This window comes from Salvelinus alpinus, chromosome 31, assembly GCF_045679555.1.
Source record: "Salvelinus alpinus chromosome 31, SLU_Salpinus.1, whole genome shotgun sequence".
In the NCBI taxonomy this organism is placed as follows: domain Eukaryota; kingdom Metazoa; phylum Chordata; class Actinopteri; order Salmoniformes; family Salmonidae; genus Salvelinus; species Salvelinus alpinus.
Window position 1 is genome coordinate 33,900,431 of NC_092116.1, and position 22,032 is coordinate 33,922,462.

Sequence of the window (22,032 nt, forward strand, 5' to 3'; positions counted from 1 at the left end):
CTCCAATAGGATAATATCAGTAGGTACTATCCTCTCCAATAGGATAATATCAGTAGGTACTATCCTCTCCAATAGGATAATATCAGTAGGTACTATCCTCTCCAACAGGATAATATCAGTAGGTACTATCCTCTCCAAAAGGATAATAATAGTAGGTACTATCCTCTCCAATAGGATAATAATAGTAGGTACTATCCTCTCCAATAGGATAGTATCAGTAGGTACTATCCTCTCCAATAGGACAATATCAGTAGGTACTATCCTCTCCAATAGGACAATATCAGTAGGTAATATCCTCTCCAATAGGATAATATCAGTAGGTACTATCCTCTCCAATAGGATAATATCAGTAGGTACTATCCTCTCCAATAGGATAGTATCAGTAGGTACTATCCTCTCCAATAGGATAATATCAGTAGGTGCTATCCTCTCCAATTGGACAATATCAGTAGGTACTATCGTGTCCAATAGGATAATATCAGTAGGTACTATTGTCTCCAATAGGATAATATCAGTAGGTACTATCCTCTCCAATAGGACAATATCAGTAGGTACTATCCTCTCCAATAGGACAATATCAGTAGGTACTATCCTCTCCAATAGGATAATATCAGTAGGTACTATCCTCTCCAATAGGATAATATCAGTAGGTACTATCCTCTCCAATAGGATAATATCAGTAGGTACTATCCTCTCCAATAGGACAATATCAGTAGGTACTATCCTCTCCAATAGGACAATATCAGTAGGTACTATCCTCTCCAATAGGATAATATCAGTAGGTACTATCCTCTCCAATAGGATACTATCAGTAAGTACTATCCTCTCCAACAGGACAATATCAGTAGGTACTATCCTCTCCAATAGGATAATATCAGTAGGTACTATCCTCTCCAATAGGACAATATCAGTAGGTACTATCCTCTCCAATAGGACAATATCAGTAGGTACTATCCTCTCCAATAGGATAATATCAGTAGGTACTATCCTCTCCAATAGGATAATATCAGTAGGTACTATCCTCTCCAATAGGACAATATCAGTAGGTACTATCATCTCCAATAGGATAATATCAGTAGGCACTATCCTCTCCAATAGGACAATATCAGTAGGTACTATCCTCTCCAATAGGATAATATCAGTAGGTACTATCCTCTCCAATAGGATAATATCAGTAGGCACTATCCTCTCCAATAGGATAATATCAGTAGGTACTATCCTCTCCAATAGGATAATATCAGTAGGTACTATCCTCTCCAATAGGAGAATATCAGTAGGTACTATCATCTCCAATAGGATAATATCAGTAGGTACTATCCTCTCCAATTGGACAATATCAGTAGGTACTATCCTCTCCAACGGTACTATCCTCTGATCTTAGCACTTTTTTATTAGCTAGCTACATAGCCGTCTTTGTATCAAAGATAATTGTGTAGTTTAGATTATTATCGAATCTTCTAACGTTGTCAACACTGCTAGCTAGCCAGCTAGGCAACTTCTACCGAAACATTACAACGGAACGATTTGATTAGTGTAGTGTTAGCTAGCTACATAGTTGTCTTTGCTGTCTTTGTATCTAAGATAATTGTGTAGTTTAGAGTAATTATCTAGCCAGTTATCGAGGTTACCTAGCCAGCTCCACTTTCAAACAAAGTCAGCTAGCTAGCTATTTTCCTCGTCCTAACGTTGTCAACACTGCTAGCTAGCCAGCTAGCCAACTTCTACCGAAACATTACAACGGAACGATTTGATTAGTGTAGTGTTAGCTAGCTACATAGTTGTCTTTGCTGTCTTTGTATCTGAGATAATTGTGTAGTTTAGAGTAATTATCTAGCCAGTTATCGAGGTTACCTAGCCAGTTATCGAGGCTACCTAGCCAGCAACACTTTCAAACAAAGTCAACAACGCAGCCACTGCTAGCTAGCCTACTTCACCAGCCAGCAGTACTGTATCATTTTAATCATTTTAGTCAATAAGATTTTTGCAACGTAAGCTTAACTTTCTGAACATTCGAGATGTGTAGTCCACATGTCATTCCAATCTCCTTTGCATTAGCGTAGCCTCTTCTGTAGCCTGTCAACTATGTGTCTGTCTATCCCTGTTCTCTCCTCTCTGCACAGACCATACAAACGCTTCACACCGCGTGGCCGCTGCCACTCTAACCTGGTGGTCCCAGCGCGCACGACCCACGTGGAGTTCCAGGTCTCCGGCAGCCTCTGGAACTGCCGATCTGCGGCCAACAAGGCAGAGTTCATCCCAGCCTATGCTTCCCTCTAGTCCCTCGACTTCTTGGCACTGACGGAAACATGGATTACCACAGATAACACTGCTACTCCTACTGCTCTCTCCTCGTCTGCCCACGTGTTCTCGCACACCCCGAGAGCTTCTGGTCAGCGGGGTGGTGGCACTGGGATCATCATCTCTCCCAAGTGGACATTCTCTCTTTCTCCCCTGACCCATCTGTCTATTGCCTCCTTTGAATTCCATGCTGTCACAGTTACCAGCCCTTTCAAGCTTAACATCCTTATCATTTATCGCCCTCCAGGTTCCCTTGGAGAGTTCATCAATGAGCTTGACGCCTTGATAAGTTCCTTTCCTGAGGATGGCTCACCTCTCACAGTTCTGGGTGACTTTAACCTCCCCATGTCTACCTTTGACTCATTCCTCTCTGCCTCCTTCTTTCCACTCCTCTCCTCTTTTGACCTCACCCTCTCACCTTCCCCCCCTACTCACAAGGCAGGCAATACGCTTGACCTCATCTTTACTAGATGCTGTTCTTCCACTAATCTCATTGCAACTCCCCTCCAAGTCTCCGACCACTACCTTGTATCCTTTTCCCTCTCGCTCTCATCCAACACTTCCCACTCTGCCCCTACTCGGATGGTATCGCGCCGACCCAACCTTCGCTCTCTCTCCCCCGCTACTCTCTCCTCTTCCATCCTATCATCTCTTCCCTCTGCTCAAACCTTCTCCAACCTATCTCCTGATTCTGCCTCCTCAACCCTCCTCTCCTCCCTTTCTGCATCCTTTGACTCTCTATGTCCCCTATCCTCCAGGCCGGCTCGGTCCTCCCCTCCTGCTCCGTGGCTCGACGACTCATTGCGAGCTCACAGAACAGGGCTCCGGGCAGCCGAGCGGAAATGGAGGAGAACTCGCCTCCCTGCGGACCTGGCATCCTTTCACTCCCTCCTCTCTACATTTTCCTCTTCTGTCTCTGCTGCTAAAGCCACTTTCTACTACTCTAAATTCCAAGCATCTGCCTCTAACCCTAGGAAGCTCTTTGCCACCTTCTCCTCCCTCTAGAATCCTCCTCCCCCCCCCCCCTCCTCCCTCTCTGCGGATGACTTCGTCAACCATTTTGAAAAGAAGGTCGACGACATCCGATCCTCGTTTGCTAAGTCAAACGACACCGCTGGTTCTGCTCACACTGCCCTACCCTGTGCTTTGACCTCTTTCTCCCCTCTCTCTCCAGATGAAATCTCGCGTTTTGTGACGGCCGGCCGCCCAACAACCTGCCCGCTTGACCCTATCCCCTCCTCTCTTCTCCAGACCATTTCCGGAGACCTTCTCCCTTACCTCACCTCGCTCATCAACTCATCCTTGACCGCTGGCTACGTCCCTTCCGTTTTCAAGAGAGCGAGAGTTGCACCCCTTCTGAAAAAATCTACACTCGATCCCTCCGATGTCAACAACTACAGACCAGTATCCCTTCTTTCTTTTCTCTCCAAAACTCTTGAACGTGCCGTCCTTGGCCAGCTCTCCTGCTATCTCTCTTAGAATGACCTTCTTGATCCAAATCAGTCAGGTTTCAAGACTAGTCATTCAACTGAGACTGCTCTTCTCTGTGTCACGGAGGCGCTCCGCACTGCTAAAGCTAACTCTCTCTCCTCTGCTCTCATCCTTCTAGACCTATCGGCTGCCTTTGATACTGTGAACCATCAGATCCTCCTCTCCACCCTCTCCGAGTTGGGCATCTCCGGCGCGGCCCACGCTTGGATTGCGTCCTACCTGACAGGTCGCTCCTACCAGGTGGCGTGGCGAGAATCTGTCTCCGCACCACGTGCTCTCACCACTGGTGTCCCCCAGGGCTCTGTTCTAGGCCCTCTCCTATTCTCGCTATACACCAAGTCACTTGGCTCTGTCATATCCTCACATGGTCTCTCCTATCATTGCTATGCAGACGACACACAATTAATCTTCTCCTTTCCCCCTTCTGATAACCAGGTGGCGAATCGCATCTCTGCATGTCTGGCAGACATATCAGTGTGGATGACGGATCACCACCTCAAGCTGAACCTCGGCAAGACGGAGCTGCTCTTCCTCCCAGGGAAGGACTGCCCGTTCCATGATCTCGCCATCACGGTTGACAACTCCATTGTGTCCTCCTCCCAGAGCGCTAAGAACCTTGGCATGATCCTGGACAACACCCTGTCGTTCTCAACTAACATCAAGGAGGTGGCCCGTTCCTGTAGGTTCATGCTCTACAACATTCGCAGAGTACGACCCTGCCTCACACAGGATGCGGCACAGGTCCTAATCCAGGCACTTGTCATCTCCCGTCTGGATTACTGCAACTCGCTGTTGGCTGGGCTCCCTGCCTGTGCCATTAAACCCCTACAACTCATCCAGAACGCCGCAGCCCGTCTGGTGTTCAACCTTCCCAAGTTCTCTCACGTCACCCCGCTCCTCCGCTCACTCCACTGGCTTCCAGTTGAAGCTCGCATCCGCTACAAGACCATGGTGCTTGCCCACGGAGCTGTGAGGGGAACGGCACCTCCGTACCTTCAGGCTCTGATCAGGCCCTACACCCAAACAAGGGCACTGCGTTCATCCACCTCTGGCCTGCTCGCCTCCCTACCTCTGAGGAAGTACAGTTCCCGCTCAGCCCAGTCAAAACTGTTCGCTGCTCTGGCACCCCAATGGTGGAACAAACTCCCTCACGACGCCAGGTCAGCGGAGTCAATCACCACCTTCCGGAGACACCTGAAACCCCACCTCTTTAAGGAATACCTAGGATAGGATAAAGTAATCCTTCTAACCCCCCCCCCCCTTAAAAGATTTAGATGCACTATTGTAAATTGGTTGTTCCACTGGATATCATAAGGTGAATGCACCAATTTGTAAGTCGCTCTGGATAAGAGCGTCTGCTAAATGACTTAAATGTAAATGTAAACAGGATAATAACAGTAGGTACTACTATCCTCTCCAATAGGACAATATCAGTAGGTACTATCCTCTCCAATAGGATAATATCAGTAGGTACTATCCTCTCCAATAGGATAATATCAGTAGGTACTATCCTCTCCAATAGGACAATATCAGTAGGTACTATCCTCTCCAATAGGACAATATCAGTAGGTACTATCCTCTCCAATAGGATAATATCAGTAGGTACTATCCTCTCCAATAGGATAATATCAGTAGGCACTATCGTCTCCAACAGGATAATATCAGTAGGTACTATCCTCTCCAATAGGACAATATCAGTAGGCACTATCGTCTCCAATACAACAATTTGGATCCACAATAAAGGGGCGAACTGTGGAGGTCCGTCAGGTCATTCAAGTTGAGTCTGTGGTAACATGACCATCTGGTGGGGTAGGAGATAATGTTGTTTCACACAATCTCCTCACCAAGGTTGTCGGGCATGAGAACAGACCACAATCTCCTCACCAAGGTTGTCAGGCATGAGAACAGACCACTATCTCCTCACCAAGGTTGTCAGGCATGAGAACAGACCACTATCTCCTCACCAAGGTTGTCGGGCATGAGAACAGACCACAATCTCCTCACCAAGGTTGTCGGGCATGAGAACAGACCACTATCTCCTCACCAAGGTTGTCAGGCATGAGAACAGACCACTATCTCCTCGACAAGGTTGTCGGGCATGAGAACAGACCACTATCTCCTCACCAAGGTTGTCAGGCATGAGAACAGACCACTATCTCCTCACCAAGGTTGTCGGGCATGAGAACAGACCACTATCTCCTCACCAAGGTTGTCGGGCATGAGAACAGCCAGAATGATATCACAAGGACTCCAACCAGGGCTAGGAGACCTTGCAACATGAGAGTTCCAATGTTCCCCAGGCTATTTTTCACCCATGCAAACAGATGCCAACCCCACTCGTTATCTCGCTTGTTTACAGTAGCAACCACCTGTTTTATAGTGGAAAAAGACTCAGCAACCCCAATGGAGGAATCCAGAATGTAAGTACAACATTCTGAACAACATCCACACTTTTCTGCTAGGAGAATATCCAAAGACAATCTATTTTGTAAGACCATGGTAATTATAGCCATAAGTTCAGCAATTCATTCTTCAATAGCAGGAGCATCCCCCATTCTTTCTACCTGATTGGCTAGTTCTCTACTGGAATCAAGCACAGTGGTCATGCCATCATTGAGAATTAATGTAGAGAAAAAACACTTCAGGGTCAGTTACAATGGTCCAACCTATACAAGTGGGAGAAAGGGGTGATTTGGGGGAACTGGGGTAGAATCTACAGCAGTAACAACATAGGCATGATAGTAGAATCCTGACCAGTTTGTAGACAGATAATAGTAGAATCCTGACCAGTTTGTAGACAGATAATAGTAGAATCCTGACCAGTTTGTAGACAGATAATAGTAGAATCCTGACCAGTTTGAAGACAGATAATAGCAGAATCCTGACCAGTTTGTAGACAGATAATAGCAGAATCCTCACAAGTTTGTAGACAGATAATAGCAGAATCCTGACCAGTTTGTAGACAGATAATAGTAGAATCCTGACCAGTTTGTAGACAGATAATAGTAGAATCCTGACCAGTTTGTAGACAGATAATAGCAGAATCCTCACAAGATTGTAGACAGATAATAGTAGGTTTCCCCCCACACACCTACAATGTTCCACTTACTGAGGAATTAGGTTGAGTTTACACACTGTCATTGTTGAGTTAATAACGTATCCCCAACAACATGTTGGGGTGGAATGTTCCATTTCTCAATAGTAAGGGAAGGGCTATATTTTTGTAGACAGAAATGTTAAACTTACAAGGACTTTCCCCCAACTGTAGACCAGTTCCATTTGATATATAACACAATAACCTGGGGGAGAGTAGACCAGGGTGATATATAACACAATAACCTGGGGGAGAATAGACCAGGGTGATATATAACACAATAACCTGGGGGAGAATAGACCAGGGTGATATATAACACAATAACCTGAGGGAGAGTAGACCAGGGTGATATATAACACAATAACCTGGGGGAGAATAGACCAGGGTGATATATAACACAATAACCTGGAGGAGAGTACTCTAGGGTGATATATACCAGGGTGATATATAACACAATAACCTGGGGGAGAATAGACCAGGGTGATATATAACACAATAACCTGGGGGAGAGTAGACCAGGGTGATATATAACACAATAACCTGGGGGAGAGTAGACCAGGGTGATATATAACACAATAACCTGGAGGAGAGTAGACCAGGGTGATATATAACACAATAACCTGGGGGAGAGTAGACCAGGGTGATATATAACACAATAACCTGGGGGAGAGTAGACCAGGGTGATATATAACACAATAACCTGGGGGAGAGTAGACCAGGGTGATATATAACACAATAACCTGGGGGAGAGTAGACCAGGGTGATATATAACACAATAACCTGGGGGAGAGTAGACCAGGGTGATATATAACACAATAACCTGGGGGAGAGTAGACCAGGGTGATATATAACACAATAACCTGGGGGAGAGTAGACCAGGGTGATACAGTGAGGGAAAAAAGTATTTGATCCCCTGCTGATTTTGTACGTTTGCCCACTGACAAAGAAATTATCAGTCTATAATTTTAATGGTAGGTTTATTTGAACAGTGAGAGACAGAATAACAACAAAAATATCCAGAAAAATGCATGTCAAAAATGTTATAAATTGATTTGCATTTTAATGAGGGAAATAAGTATTTGACCCCTTCTCAATCAAAAAGATTTCTGGCTCCCAGGTGTCTTTCATACAGGTAACGAACGGAGATTAGGAGCACACTCTTAAAGGGAGTGCTCCTATTCTCAGTTTCTTACCTGTATAAAAGATACCTGTCCACAGAAGCAATCAATCAATCAGATTCCAAACTCTCCACCATGGCCAAGACCAAAGAGCTCTCCAAGGATGTCAGGGACAAGATTGTAGACCTACACAAGGCTAGAATGGGCTACAAGACCATCGCCAAGCAGCTTGGTGAGAAGGTGACAACAGTTTCTGTGATTATTCGCAAATGGAAGAAACACAAAAGAACTGTCAATCTCCCTCAGCCTGGGGCTCCATGCAAGATCTCACCTCGTGGAGTTGCAATGATCATGAGAACGGTGAGGAATCAGCCCAGAACTACACAGGAGGATCTTGTCAATGATCTCAAGGCAGCTGGGACCATAGTCATCAAGAAAACAATTGGTAACACACTATGCCGTGAAGGACTGAAATCCTGCAGCGCCCGCAAGGTCCCCCTGCTCAAGAAAGCACATATACATGCCCGTCTGAAGTTTGCCAATGAACATCTGAATGATTCAGAGGACAACTGGGTGAACGTGTTGTGGTCAGATGAGACCAAAATGGAGTTCTTTGGCATCAACCCAACTTGCCGTGTTTGGAGGAGGAGGAATGCTGCCTATGACCCCAAGAAACCATCCCCACCGTCAAACATGGAGGTGGAAACATTATGCTTTGGGGGTGTTTTTCTGCTAAAGGGACAGGACAACTTCACCGCATCAAAGGGACGATGGACGGGGCCATGTACCGTCAAATCTTGGGTGAAAACCTCCTTCCCTCAGCCAGGGTATTGAAAATGGGTCGTGGATGGGTATTCCAGCATGACAATGACCCAAAACACACGGCCAAGGCAACAAAGGAGTGGCTCAAGAAGAAGCACATTAAGGTCCTGGAGTGGCCTAGCCAGTCTCCAGACCTTAATCGCATAGAAAATCTGTGGAGGGAGCTGAAGGTTCGAGTTGCCAAACGTCAGCCTCGAAACCTTAATGACTTGAAGAAGATCTGCAAAGAGGAGTGGGACAAAATCCCTCCTGAGATGTGTGCAAACCTGGTGGCCAACTACAAGAAACGTCTGACCTCTGTGATTGCCAACAAGGGTTTTGCCACCAAGTACTAAGTCATGTTTTGCAGAGGGGTCAAATACTTATTTCCCTCATTAAAATGCAAATCAATTTATAACATTTTTGACATGCGTTTTTCTGGATTTTTTTGTTGATATTCTGTCTCTCACTGTTCAAATAAACCTACCATTAAAATTATAGACTGATCATTTCTTTGTCAGTGGGCAAACGTACAAAATCAGCAGGGGATCAAATACTTTTTTCCCTCACTGTATATAACACAATAACCTGGGGGAGAGTAGACCAGGGTGATATATAACACAATAACCTGGGGGAGAGTAGACCAGGGTGATATATAACACAATAACCTGGGGGAGAGTAGACCAGGGTGATATATAACACAATAACCTGGGGGAGAGTAGACCAGGGTGATATATAACACAATAACCTGGGGGAGAGTAGACCAGGGTGATATATAACACAATAACCTGGAGGAGAGTAGACCAGGGTGATATATAACACAATAACCTGGGGGGAGTAGACCAGGGTGATATATAACACAATAACCTGGGGGGGAGTAGACCAGGGTGATATATAACACAATAACCTGGGGGTGAGTAGACCAGGGTGATATATAACAACCTGGGGGAGAGTAGACCAGGGTGATATATAACACAATAACCTGGGGGAGAGTAGACCAGGGTGATATATAACACAATAACCTGGGGGAGAGTAGACCAGGGTGATATATAACACAATAACCTGGGGGAGAGTAGACCAGGGTGATATATAACACAATAACCTGGGGGGGAGTAGACCAGGGTGATATATAACACAATAACCTGGGGGAGTGTAACTGCTTTCTTCTTCCCCCTCTGATGAGGAGTAGTAGGAAGGATCGGAAGACCAATGCGCAGCGTGGTACGTATCCATAATTACTTTTATTGAGAATGAATACGACAAAATACAAACTAACAAAGTGAAACAAAATGAAAACCGAAACAGTCCCGTAACGTGAAACACAAAAACACTAAACAGGAAATAACTACCCACGAAACCCAGGTGGAAAAAGACTACCTAAGTATGATTCTCAATCAGAGACAACTAACGAAACCTGCCTCTGATTGAGAATCATACCAGGCCAAACGAAAAAACCAACATAGACAAACGAACATAGATAACCCACCCAACTCAAGCCCTGACCACACTAAAACAAAGAAATAACAAAAGACCTTGGGTCAGAACGTGACAGGGAGAGTAGGGTGATGGGTTGTTTGGGCAGAGAAGTGGGATTATTAAAATAAAATCTTCTCATATAATACACTTTATTCTCTATCCAATCAAGCTTTCTGTCTGTAAGATTACCTGCTTTGGTCCACATCAATATTTCATAAGCACCGAGGGGTATAGCTAGTGATGTCATAGTCTCAGCCCTGTCTGGTACCAATCTACAACCTCAACAATCTGATGTCATAGTCTCTGTCCTGTCTGGTAACAATCTACAACCTCAACAATCTGATGTCATAGTCTCAGCCCTGTCTGGTAACAATCTACAACCTCAACAATCTGATGTCATAGTCTCAGCCCTGTCTGGTACCAATCTACAACCTCAACAATCTGATGTCATAGTCTCAGCCCTGTCTGGTAACAATCTACAACCTCAACAATCTGATGTCATAGTCTCAGCCCTGTCTGGTAACCATCTACAACCTCAACAATCTGATGTCATAGTCTCAGCCCCGTCTGGTAACAATCTACAACCTCAACAATCTGATGTCATAGTATCAGCCCTGTCTTTTAACAATCTACAACCTCAACAATCTGATGTCATAGTCTCAGCCCTGTCTGGTAACCATCTACAACCTCAACAATCTGATGTCATAGTCTCAGCCCTGTCTGGTAACCATCTACAACCTCAACAATCTGATGTCATAGTCTCAGCCCTGTCTGGTAACCATCTACAACCTCAACAATCTGATGTCATAGTCTCAGCCCTGTCTGGTAACCATCTACAACCTCAACAATCTGATGTCATAGTCTCAGCCCTGTCTGGTAACCATCTACAACCTCAACAATCTGATGTCATAGTCTCAGCCCTGTCTGTTAACCATCTACAACCTCAACAATCTGATGTCATAGTCTCAGCCCTGTCTGGTAACCATCTACAACCTCAACAATCTGATGTCATAGTCTCAGCCCTGTCTGGTAACCATCTACAACCTCAACAATCTGATGTCATAGTCTCAGCCCCGTCTGGTAACAATCTACAACCTCAACAATCGGATGTCATAGTCTCAGCCCTGTCTGGTAACCATCTACAACCTCAACAATCTGATGTCATAGTCTCAGCCCTGTCTGGTAACCATCTACAACCTCAACAATCTGATGTCATAGTCTCAGCCCTGTCTGGTAACCATCTACAACCTCAACAATCTGATGTCATAGTCTCAGCCCTGTCTGGTAACCATCTACAACCTCAACAATCTGATGTCATAGTCTCAGCCCTGTCTGGTAACCATCTACAACCTCAACAATCTGATGTCATAGTCTCAGCCCCGTCTGGTAACAATCTACAACCTCAACAATCTGATGTCATAGTCTCAGCCCTGTCTGGTAACCATCTACAACCTCAACAATCTGATGTCATAGTCTCAGCCCTGTCTGGTAACCATCTACAACCTCAACAATCTGATGTCATAGTCTCAGCCCCGTCTGGTAACAATCTACAACCTCAACAATCTGATGTCATAGTCTCAGCCCTGTCTGGTAACCATCTACAACCTCAACAATCTGATGTCATAGTCTCAGCCCTGTCTGGTAACAATCTACAACCTCAACAATCTGATGTCATAGTCTCAGCCCTGTCTGGTAACAATCTACAACCTCAACAATCTGATGTCATAGTCTCAGCCCTGTCTGGTACCAATCTACAACCTCAACAATCTGATGTCATAGTCTCAGCCCTGTCTGGTAACCATCTACAACCTCAACAATCTGATGTCATAGTCTCAGCCCTGTCTGGTACCAATCTACAACCTCAACAATCTGATGTCATAGTCTCAGCCCTGTCTGGTAACCATCTACAACCTCAACAATCTGATGTCATAGTCTCAGCCCTGTCTGGTACCAATCTACAACCTCAACAATCTGATGTCATAGTCTCAGCCCTGTCTGGTAACAATCTACAACCTCAACAATCTGATGTCATAGTATCAGCCCTGTCTTTTAACAATCTACAACCTCAACAATCTGATGTCATAGTCTCAGCCCTGTCTGGTAACCATCTACAACCTCAACAATCTGATGTCATAGTCTCAGCCCTGTCTGGTAACAATCTACAACCTCAACAATCTGATGTCATAGTCTCAGCCCTGTCTGGTAACCATCTACAACCTCAACAATCTGATGTCATAGTCTCAGCCCTGTCTGGTAACCATCTACAACCTCAACAATCTGATGTCATAGTCTCAGCCCCGTCTGGTAACCATCTACAACCTCAACAATCTGATGTCATAGTCTCAGCCCTGTCTGGTAACCATCTACAACCTCAACAATCTGATGTCATAGTCTCAGCCCTGTCTGGTAACCATCTACAACCTCAACAATCTGATGTCATAGTCTCAGCCCTGTCTGGTAACCATCTACAACCTCAACAATCTGATGTCATAGTCTCAGCCCTGTCTGGTAACCATCTACAACCTCAACAATCTGATGTCATAGTCTCAGCCCTGTCTGGTAACCATCTACAACCTCAACAATCTGATGTCATAGTCTCAGCCCTGTCTGGTAACCATCTACAACCTCAACAATCTGATGTCATAGTCTCAGCCCCGTCTGGTAACAATCTACAACCTCAACAATCTGATGTCATAGTCTCAGCCCTGTCTGGTAACCATCTACAACCTCAACAATCTGATGTCATAGTCTCAGCCCTGTCTGGTACCAATTTACAACCTCAACAATCTGATGTCATAGTCTCAGCCCTGTCTGGTAACCATCTACAACCTCAACAATCTGATGTCATAGTCTCAGCCCTGTCTGGTAACAATCTACAACCTCAACAATCTGATGTCATAGTATCAGCCCTGTCTTTTAACAATCTACAACCTCAACAATCTGATGTCATAGTCTCAGCCCTGTCTGGTAACCATCTACAACCTCAACAATCTGATGTCATAGTCTCAGCCCTGTCTGGTAACCATCTACAACCTCAACAATCTGATGTCATAGTCTCAGCCCTGTCTGCTAACAATCTACAACCTCAACAATCTGATGTCATAGTCTCAGCCCCGTCTGGTAACCATCTACAACCTCAACAATCTGATGTCATAGTCTCAGCCCTGTCTGGTAACCATCTACAACCTCAACAATCTGATGTCATAGTCTCAGCCCTGTCTGGTAACAATCTACAACCTCAACAATCTGATGTCATAGTCTCAGCCCTGTCTGGTAACAATCTACAACCTCAACAATCTGATGTCATAGTCTCAGCCCTGTCTGGTAACCATCTACAACCTCAACAATCTGATGTCATAGTCTCAGCCCTGTCTGGTAACCATCTACAACCTCAACAATCTGATGTCATAGTCTCAGCCCTGTCTGGTAACCATCTACAACCTCAACAATCTGATGTCATAGTCTCAGCCCTGTCTGGTAACCATCTACAACCTCAACAATCTGATGTCATAGACTCAGCCCCGTCTGGTAACCATCTACAACCTCCACAATCTGATGTCATAGTCTCAGCCCTGTCTGGTAACCATCTACAACCTCAACAATCTGATGTCATAGTCTCAGCCCTGTCTGGTAACCATCTACAACCTCAACAATCTGATGTCATAGTCTCAGCCCCGTCTGGTAACCATCTACAACCTCAACAATCTGATGTCATAGTCTCAGCCCTGTCTAGTAACAATCTACAACCTCAACAATCTGATGTCATAGTATCAGCCCTGTCTTTTAACAATCTACAACCTCAACAATCTGATGTCATAGTCTCAGCCCTGTCTGGTAACCATCTACAACCTCAACAATCTGATGTCATAGTCTCAGCCCTGTCTGATACCAATCTACAACCTCAACAATCTGATGTCATAGTCTCAGCCCCGTCTGGTAACCATCTACAACCTCAACAATCTGATGTCATAGTCTCAGCCCTGTCTGGTACCAATCTACAACCTCAACAATCTGATGTCATAGTCTCAGCCCTGTCTGGTAACCATCTACAACCTCAACAATCTGATGTCATAGTCTCAGCCCTGTCTGGTAACAATCTACAACCTCAACAATCTGATGTCATAGTCTCAGCCCTGTCTGGTAACAATCTACAACCTCAACAATCTGATGTCATAGTCTCAGCCCTGTCTGGTAACCATCTACAACCTCAACAATCTGATGTCATAGTCTCAGCCCTGTCTGGTAACCATCTACAACCTCAACAATCTGATGTCATAGTCTCAGCCCTGTCTGGTAACCATCTACAACCTCAACAATCTGATGTCATAGTCTCAGCCCTGTCTGGTAACCATCTACAACCTCAACAATCTGATGTCATAGTCTCAGCCCCGTCTGGTAACCATCTACAACCTCAACAATCTGATGTCATAGTCTCAGCCCTGTCTGGTAACCATCTACAACCTCAACAATCTGATGTCATAGTCTCAGCCCTGTCTGGTAACCATCTACAACCTCAACAATCTGATGTCATAGTCTCAGCCCCGTCTGGTAACCATCTACAACCTCAACAATCTGATGTCATAGTCTCAGCCCTGTCTAGTAACAATCTACAACCTCAACAATCTGATGTCATAGTATCAGCCCTGTCTTTTAACAATCTACAACCTCAACAATCTGATGTCATAGTCTCAGCCCTGTCTGGTAACCATCTACAACCTCAACAATCTGATGTCATAGTCTCAGCCCTGTCTGATACCAATCTACAACCTCAACAATCTGATGTCATAGTCTCAGCCCCGTCTGGTAACCATCTACAACCTCAACAATCTGATGTCATAGTCTCAGCCCTGTCTGGTAACAATCTACAACCTCAACAATCTGATGTCATAGTCTCAGCCCTGTCTGGTACCAATCTACAACCTCAACAATCTGATGTCACAGTCTCAGCCCCGTCTGGTAACCATCTACAACCTCAACAATCTGATGTCATAGTCTCAGCCCTGTCTGGTAACCATCTACAACCTCAACAATCTGATGTCATAGTCTCAGCCCTGTCTGGTAACCATCTACAACCTCAACAATCTGATGTCATAGTCTCAGCCCCGTCTGGTAACCATCTACAACCTCAACAATCTGATGTCATAGTCTCAGCCCTGTCTGGTAACCATCTACAACCTCAACAATCTGATGTCATAGTCTCAGCCCTGTCTGGTAACCATCTACAACCTCAACAATCTGATGTCATAGTCTCAGCCCCGTCTGGTAACCATCTACAACCTCAACAATCTGATGTCATAGTCTCAGCCCTGTCTGGTAACAATCTACAACCTCAACCACCTGATGTCATAGTCTCAGCCCCGTCTGGTAACCATCTACAACCTCAACAATCTGATGTCATAGCCTCAGCCCTGTCTGGTAACCATCTACAACCTCAACAATCTGATGTCATAGTCTCAGCCCTGTCTGGTAACCATCTACAACCTCCACAATCTGATGTCATAGTCTCAGCCCTGTCTGGTAACCATCTACAACCTCAACAATCTGATGTCATAGTCTCAGCCCTGTCTGGTAACCATCTACAACCTCAACAATCTGATGTCATATTCTCAGCCCTGTCTGGTAACCATCTACAACCTCAACAATCTGATGTCATAGTCTCAGCCCCGTCTGGTAACCATCTACAACCTCAACAATCTGATGTCATAGTCTCAGCCCTGTCTGGTACCAATCTACAACCTCAACAATCTGATGTCATAGTCTCAGCCCTGTCTGGTAACCATCTACAACCTCAACAATCTGATGTCATAGTCTCAGCCCCGTCTGGTAACCATCTACAACCTCAACAATCTGATGTCATAGTCTCAGCCCTGTCTGGTAACCATCTACAACCTCAACAATCTGATGTCATAGTCTCAGCCCTGTCTGGTAACCATCTACAACCTCAACAATCTGATGTCATAGTCTCAGCCCTGTCTGGTAACAATCTACAACCTCAACAATCTGATGTCATAGTCTCAGCCCTGTCTGGTAACCATCTACAACCTCAACAATCTGATGTCATAGTCTCAGCCCTGTCTGGTAACCATCTACAACCTCCACAATCTGATGTCATAGTCTCAGCCCTGTCTGGTAACCATCTACAACCTCAACAATCTGATGTCATAGTCTCAGCCCTGTCTGGTAACCATCTACAACCTCAACAATCTGATGTCATAGTCTCAGCCCTGTCTGGTAACCATCTACAACCTCAACAATCTGATGTCATAGTCTCAGCCCCGTCTGGTAACCATCTACAACCTCAACAATCTGATGTCATAGTCTCAGCCCTGTCTGGTAACAATCTACAACCTCAACAATCTGATGTCATAGTCTCAGCCCTGTCTGGTAACCATCTACAACCTCAACAATCTGATGTCATAGTCTCAGCCCTGTCTGGTAACCATCTACAACCTCAACAATCTGATGTCATAGTCTCAGCCCTGTCTGGTAACCATCTACAACCTCAACAATCTGATGTCATAGTCTCAGCCCTGTCTGGTAACCATCTACAACCTCAACAATCTGATGTCATAGTCTCAGCCCCGTCTGGTAACCATCTACAACCTCAACAATCTGATGTCATAGTCTCAGCCCTGTCTGGTAACCATCTACAACCTCAACAATCTGATGTCATAGTCTCAGCCCTGTCTGGTAACCATCTACAACCTCAACAATCTGATGTCATAGTCTCAGCCCCGTCTGGTAACCATCTACAACCTCAACAATCTGATGTCATAGTCTCAGCCCTGTCTAGTAACAATCTACAACCTCAACAATCTGATGTCATAGTATCAGCCCTGTCTTTTAACAATCTACAACCTCAACAATCTGATGTCATAGTCTCAGTCCTGTCTGGTTACCATCTACAACCTCAAAAATCTGATGTCATAGTCTCAGCCCTGTCTGATACCAATCTACAACCTCAACAATCTGATGTCATAGTCTCAGCCCTGTCTGGTAACCATCTACAACCTCAACAATCTGATGTCATAGTCTCAGCCCTGTCTGGTAACAATCTACAACCTCAACAATCTGATGTCATAGTCTCAGCCCTGTCTGGTACCAATCTACAACCTCAACAATCTGATGTCACAGTCTCAGCCCCGTCTGGTAACCATCTACAACCTCAACAATCTGATGTCATAGTCTCAGCCCTGTCTGGTAACCATCTACAACCTCAACAATCTGATGTCATAGTCTCAGCCCTGTCTGGTAACCATCTACAACCTCAACAATCTGATGTCATAGTCTCAGCCCCGTCTGGTAACCATCTACAACCTCAACAATCTGATGTCATAGTCTCAGCCCTGTCTGGTAACCATCTACAACCTCAACAATCTGATGTCATAGTCTCAGCCCTGTCTGGTAACCATCTACAACCTCAACAATCTGATGTCATAGTCTCAGCCCCGTCTGGTAACCATCTACAACCTCAACAATCTGATGTCATAGTCTCAGCCCTGTCTAGTAACAATCTACAACCTCAACCACCTGATGTCATAGTCTCAGCCCCGTCTGGTAACCATCTACAACCTCAACAATCTGATGTCATAGCCTCAGCCCTGTCTGGTAACCATCTACAACCTCAACAATCTGATGTCATAGTCTCAGCCCTGTCTGGTAACCATCTACAACCTCCACAATCTGATGTCATAGTCTCAGCCCTGTCTGGTAACCATCTACAACCTCAACAATCTGATGTCATAGTCTCAGCCCTGTCTGGTAACCATCTACAACCTCAACAATCTGATGTCATATTCTCAGCCCTGTCTGGTAACCATCTACAACCTCAACAATCTGATGTCATAGTCTCAGCCCCGTCTGGTAACCATCTACAACCTCAACAATCTGATGTCATAGTCTCAGCCCCGTCTGGTAACCATCTACAACCTCAACAATCTGATGTCATAGTCTCAGCCCTGTCTGGTAACAATCTACAACCTCAACAATCTGATGTCATAGTCTCAGCCCTGTCTGGTAACCATCTACAACCTCAACAATCTGATGTCATAGTCTCAGCCCCGTCTGGTAACCATCTACAACCTCAACAATCTGATGTCATAGTCTCAGCCCTGTCTGGTAACCATCTACAACCTCAACAATCTGATGTCATAGTCTCAGCCCTGTCTGGTAACCATCTACAACCTCAACAATCTGATGTCATAGTCTCAGCCCTGTCTGGTAACAATCTACAACCTCAACAATCTGATGTCATAGTCTCAGCCCTGTCTGGTAACCATCTACAACCTCAACAATCTGATGTCATAGTCTCAGCCCTGTCTGGTAACCATCTACAACCTCCACAATCTGATGTCATAGTCTCAGCCCTGTCTGGTAACCATCTACAACCTCAACAATCTGATGTCATAGTCTCAGCCCTGTCTGGTAACCATCTACAACCTCAACAATCTGATGTCATAGTCTCAGCCCTGTCTGGTAACCATCTACAACCTCAACAATCTGATGTCATAGTCTCAGCCCCGTCTGGTAACCATCTACAACCTCAACAATCTGATGTCATAGTCTCAGCCCTGTCTGGTAACCATCTACAACCTCAACAATCTGATGTCATAGTCTCAGCCCTGTCTGGTAACCATCTACAACCTCAACAATCTGATGTCATAGTCTCAGCCCTGTCTGGTAACCATCTACAACCTCAACAATCTGATGTCATAGTCTCAGCCCTGTCTGGTACCAATCTACAACCTCAACAATCTGATGTCATAGTCTCAGCCCTGTCTGGTAACCATCTACAACCTCAACAATCTGATGTCATAGTCTCAGCCCTGTCTGGTAACCATCTACAACCTCAACAATCTGATGTCATAGTCTCAGCCCTGTCTGGTAACCATCCACAACCTCAACAATCTGATGTCATAGTCTCAGCCCTGTCTGGTAACAATCTACAACCTCAACAATCTGATGTCATAGTCTCAGCCCTGTCTGGTACCAATCTACAACCTCAACAATCTGATGTCATAGTCTCAGCCCCGTCTGGTAACCATCTACAACCTCAACAATCTGATGTCATAGTCTCAGCCCTGTCTGGTAACCATCTACAACCTCAACAATCTGATGTCATAGTCTCAGCCCTGTCTGGTAACCATCTACAACCTCAACAATCTGATGTCATAGTCTCAGCCCTGTCTGGTAACCATCTACAACCTCAACAATCTGATGTCATAGTCTCAGCCCTGTCTGGTAACAATCTACAACCTCAACAATCTGATGTCATAGTCTCAGCCCTGTCTGGTAACCATCTACAACCTCAACAATCTGATGTCATAGTCTCAGCCCTGTCTGGTAACCATCTACAACCTCCACAATCTGATGTCATAGTCTCAGCCCTGTCTGGTAACCATCTACAACCTCAACAATCTGATGTCATAGTCTCAGCCCTGTCTGGTAACCATCTACAACCTCAACAATCTGATGTCATAGTCTCAGCCCTGTCTGGTAACCATCTACAACCTCAACAATCTGATGTCATAGTCTCAGCCCCGTCTGGTAACCATCTACAACCTCAACAATCTGATGTCATAGTCTCAGCCCTGTCTGGTAACCATCTACAACCTCAACAATCTGATGTCATAGTCTCAGCCCTGTCTGGTACCAATCTACAACCTCAACAATCTGATGTCATAGTCTCAGCCCTGTCTGGTAACCATCTACAACCTCAACAATCTGATGTCATAGTCTCAGTCCTGTCTGGTAACCATCTACAACCTCAACAATCTGATGTCATAGTCTCAGCCCTGTCTGGTAACCATCCACAACCTCAACAATCTGATGTCATAGTCTCAGCCCTGTCTGGTAACAATCTACAACCTCAACAATCTGATGTCATAGTCTCAGCCCTGTCTGGTACCAATCTACAACCTCAACAATCTGATGTCATAGTCTCAGCCCCGTCTGGTAACCATCTACAACCTCAACAATCTGATGTCATAGTCTCAGCCCTGTCTGGTAACCATCTACAACCTCAACAATCTGATGTCATAGTCTCAGCCCTGTCTGGTAACAATCTACAACCTCAACAATCTGATGTCATAGTCTCAGCCCTGTCTGGTAACCATCTACAACCTCAACAATCTGATGTCATAGTCTCAGCCCTGTCTGGTAACCATCTACAACCTCTACAATCTGATGTCATAGTCTCAGCCCTGTCTGGTAACCATCTACAACCTCAACAATCTGATGTCATAGTCTCAGCCCTGTCTGGTAACCATCTACAACCTCAACAATCTGATGTCATAGTCTCAGCCCTGTCTGGTAACCATCTACAACCTCAACAATCTGATGTCATTGTCTCAGCCCTGTCTGGTAACAATCTACAACCTCAACAATCTGATGTCATAGTCTCAGCCCTGTCTGGTAACCATCTACAACCTCAACAATCTGATGTCATAGTCTCAGCCCTGTCTGGTAACCATCTACAACCTCAACAATCTGATGTCATAGTCTCAGCCCTGTCTGGTAACAATCTACAACCTCAACAATCTGATGTCATAGTCTCAGCCCCGTCTGGTAACCATCTACAACCTCAACAATCTGATGTCATAGTCTCAGCCCTGTCTGGTAACCATCTACAACCTCAACAATCTGATGTCATAGTCTCAGCCCTGTCTGGTACCAATCTACAACCTCAACAATCTGATGTCATAGTCTCAGCCCTGTCTGGTAACCATCTACAACCTCAACAATCTGATGTCATAGTCTCAGCCCTGTCTGGTAACCATCTACAACCTCAACAATCTGATGTCATAGTCTCAGCCCCGTCTGTTAACCATCTACAACCTCAACAATCTGATGTCATAGTCTCAGCCCTGTCTGGTAACCATCTACAACCTCAACAATCTGATGTCATAGTCTCAGCCCTGTCTGATAACAATCTACAACCTCAACAATCTGATGTCATAGTCTCAGCCCCGTCTGGTAACCATCTACAACCTCAACAATCTGATGTCATAGTCTCAGCCCTGTCTGGTAACCATCTACAACCTCAACAATCTGATGTCATAGTCTCAGCCCTGTCTGGTAACCATCTACAACCTCAACAATCTGATGTCATAGTCTCAGCCCTGTCTGGTAACCATCTACAACCTCAACAATCTGATGTCATAGTCTCAGCCCCGTCTGTTAACCATCTACAACCTCAACAATCTGATGTCATAGTCTCAGCCCTGTCTGGTAACCATCTACAACCTCAACAATCTGATGTCATAGTCTCAGCCCTGTCTGATAACAATCTACAACCTCAACAATCTGATGTCATAGTCTCAGCCCCGTCTGGTAACCATCTACAACCTCAACAATCTGATGTCATAGTCTCAGCCCTGTCTGGTAACCATCTACAACCTCAACAATCTGATGTCATAGTCTCAGCCCTGTCTGGTAACCATCTACAACCTCAACAATCTGATGTCATAGTCCCAGCCCCGTCTGTTAACCATCTACAACCTCAACAATCTGATGTCATAGTCTCAGCCCTGTCTGGTAACAATCTACAACCTCAACAATCTGATGTCATAGTCTCAGCCCCGTCTGGTAACCATCTACAACCTCAACAATCTGATGTCATAGTCTCAGCCCTGTCTGGTAACCATCTACAACCTCAACAATCTGATGTCATAGTCTCAGCCCTGTCTGGTAACCATCTACAACCTCAACAATCTGATGTCATAGTCCCAGCCCCGTCTGTTAACCATCTACAAC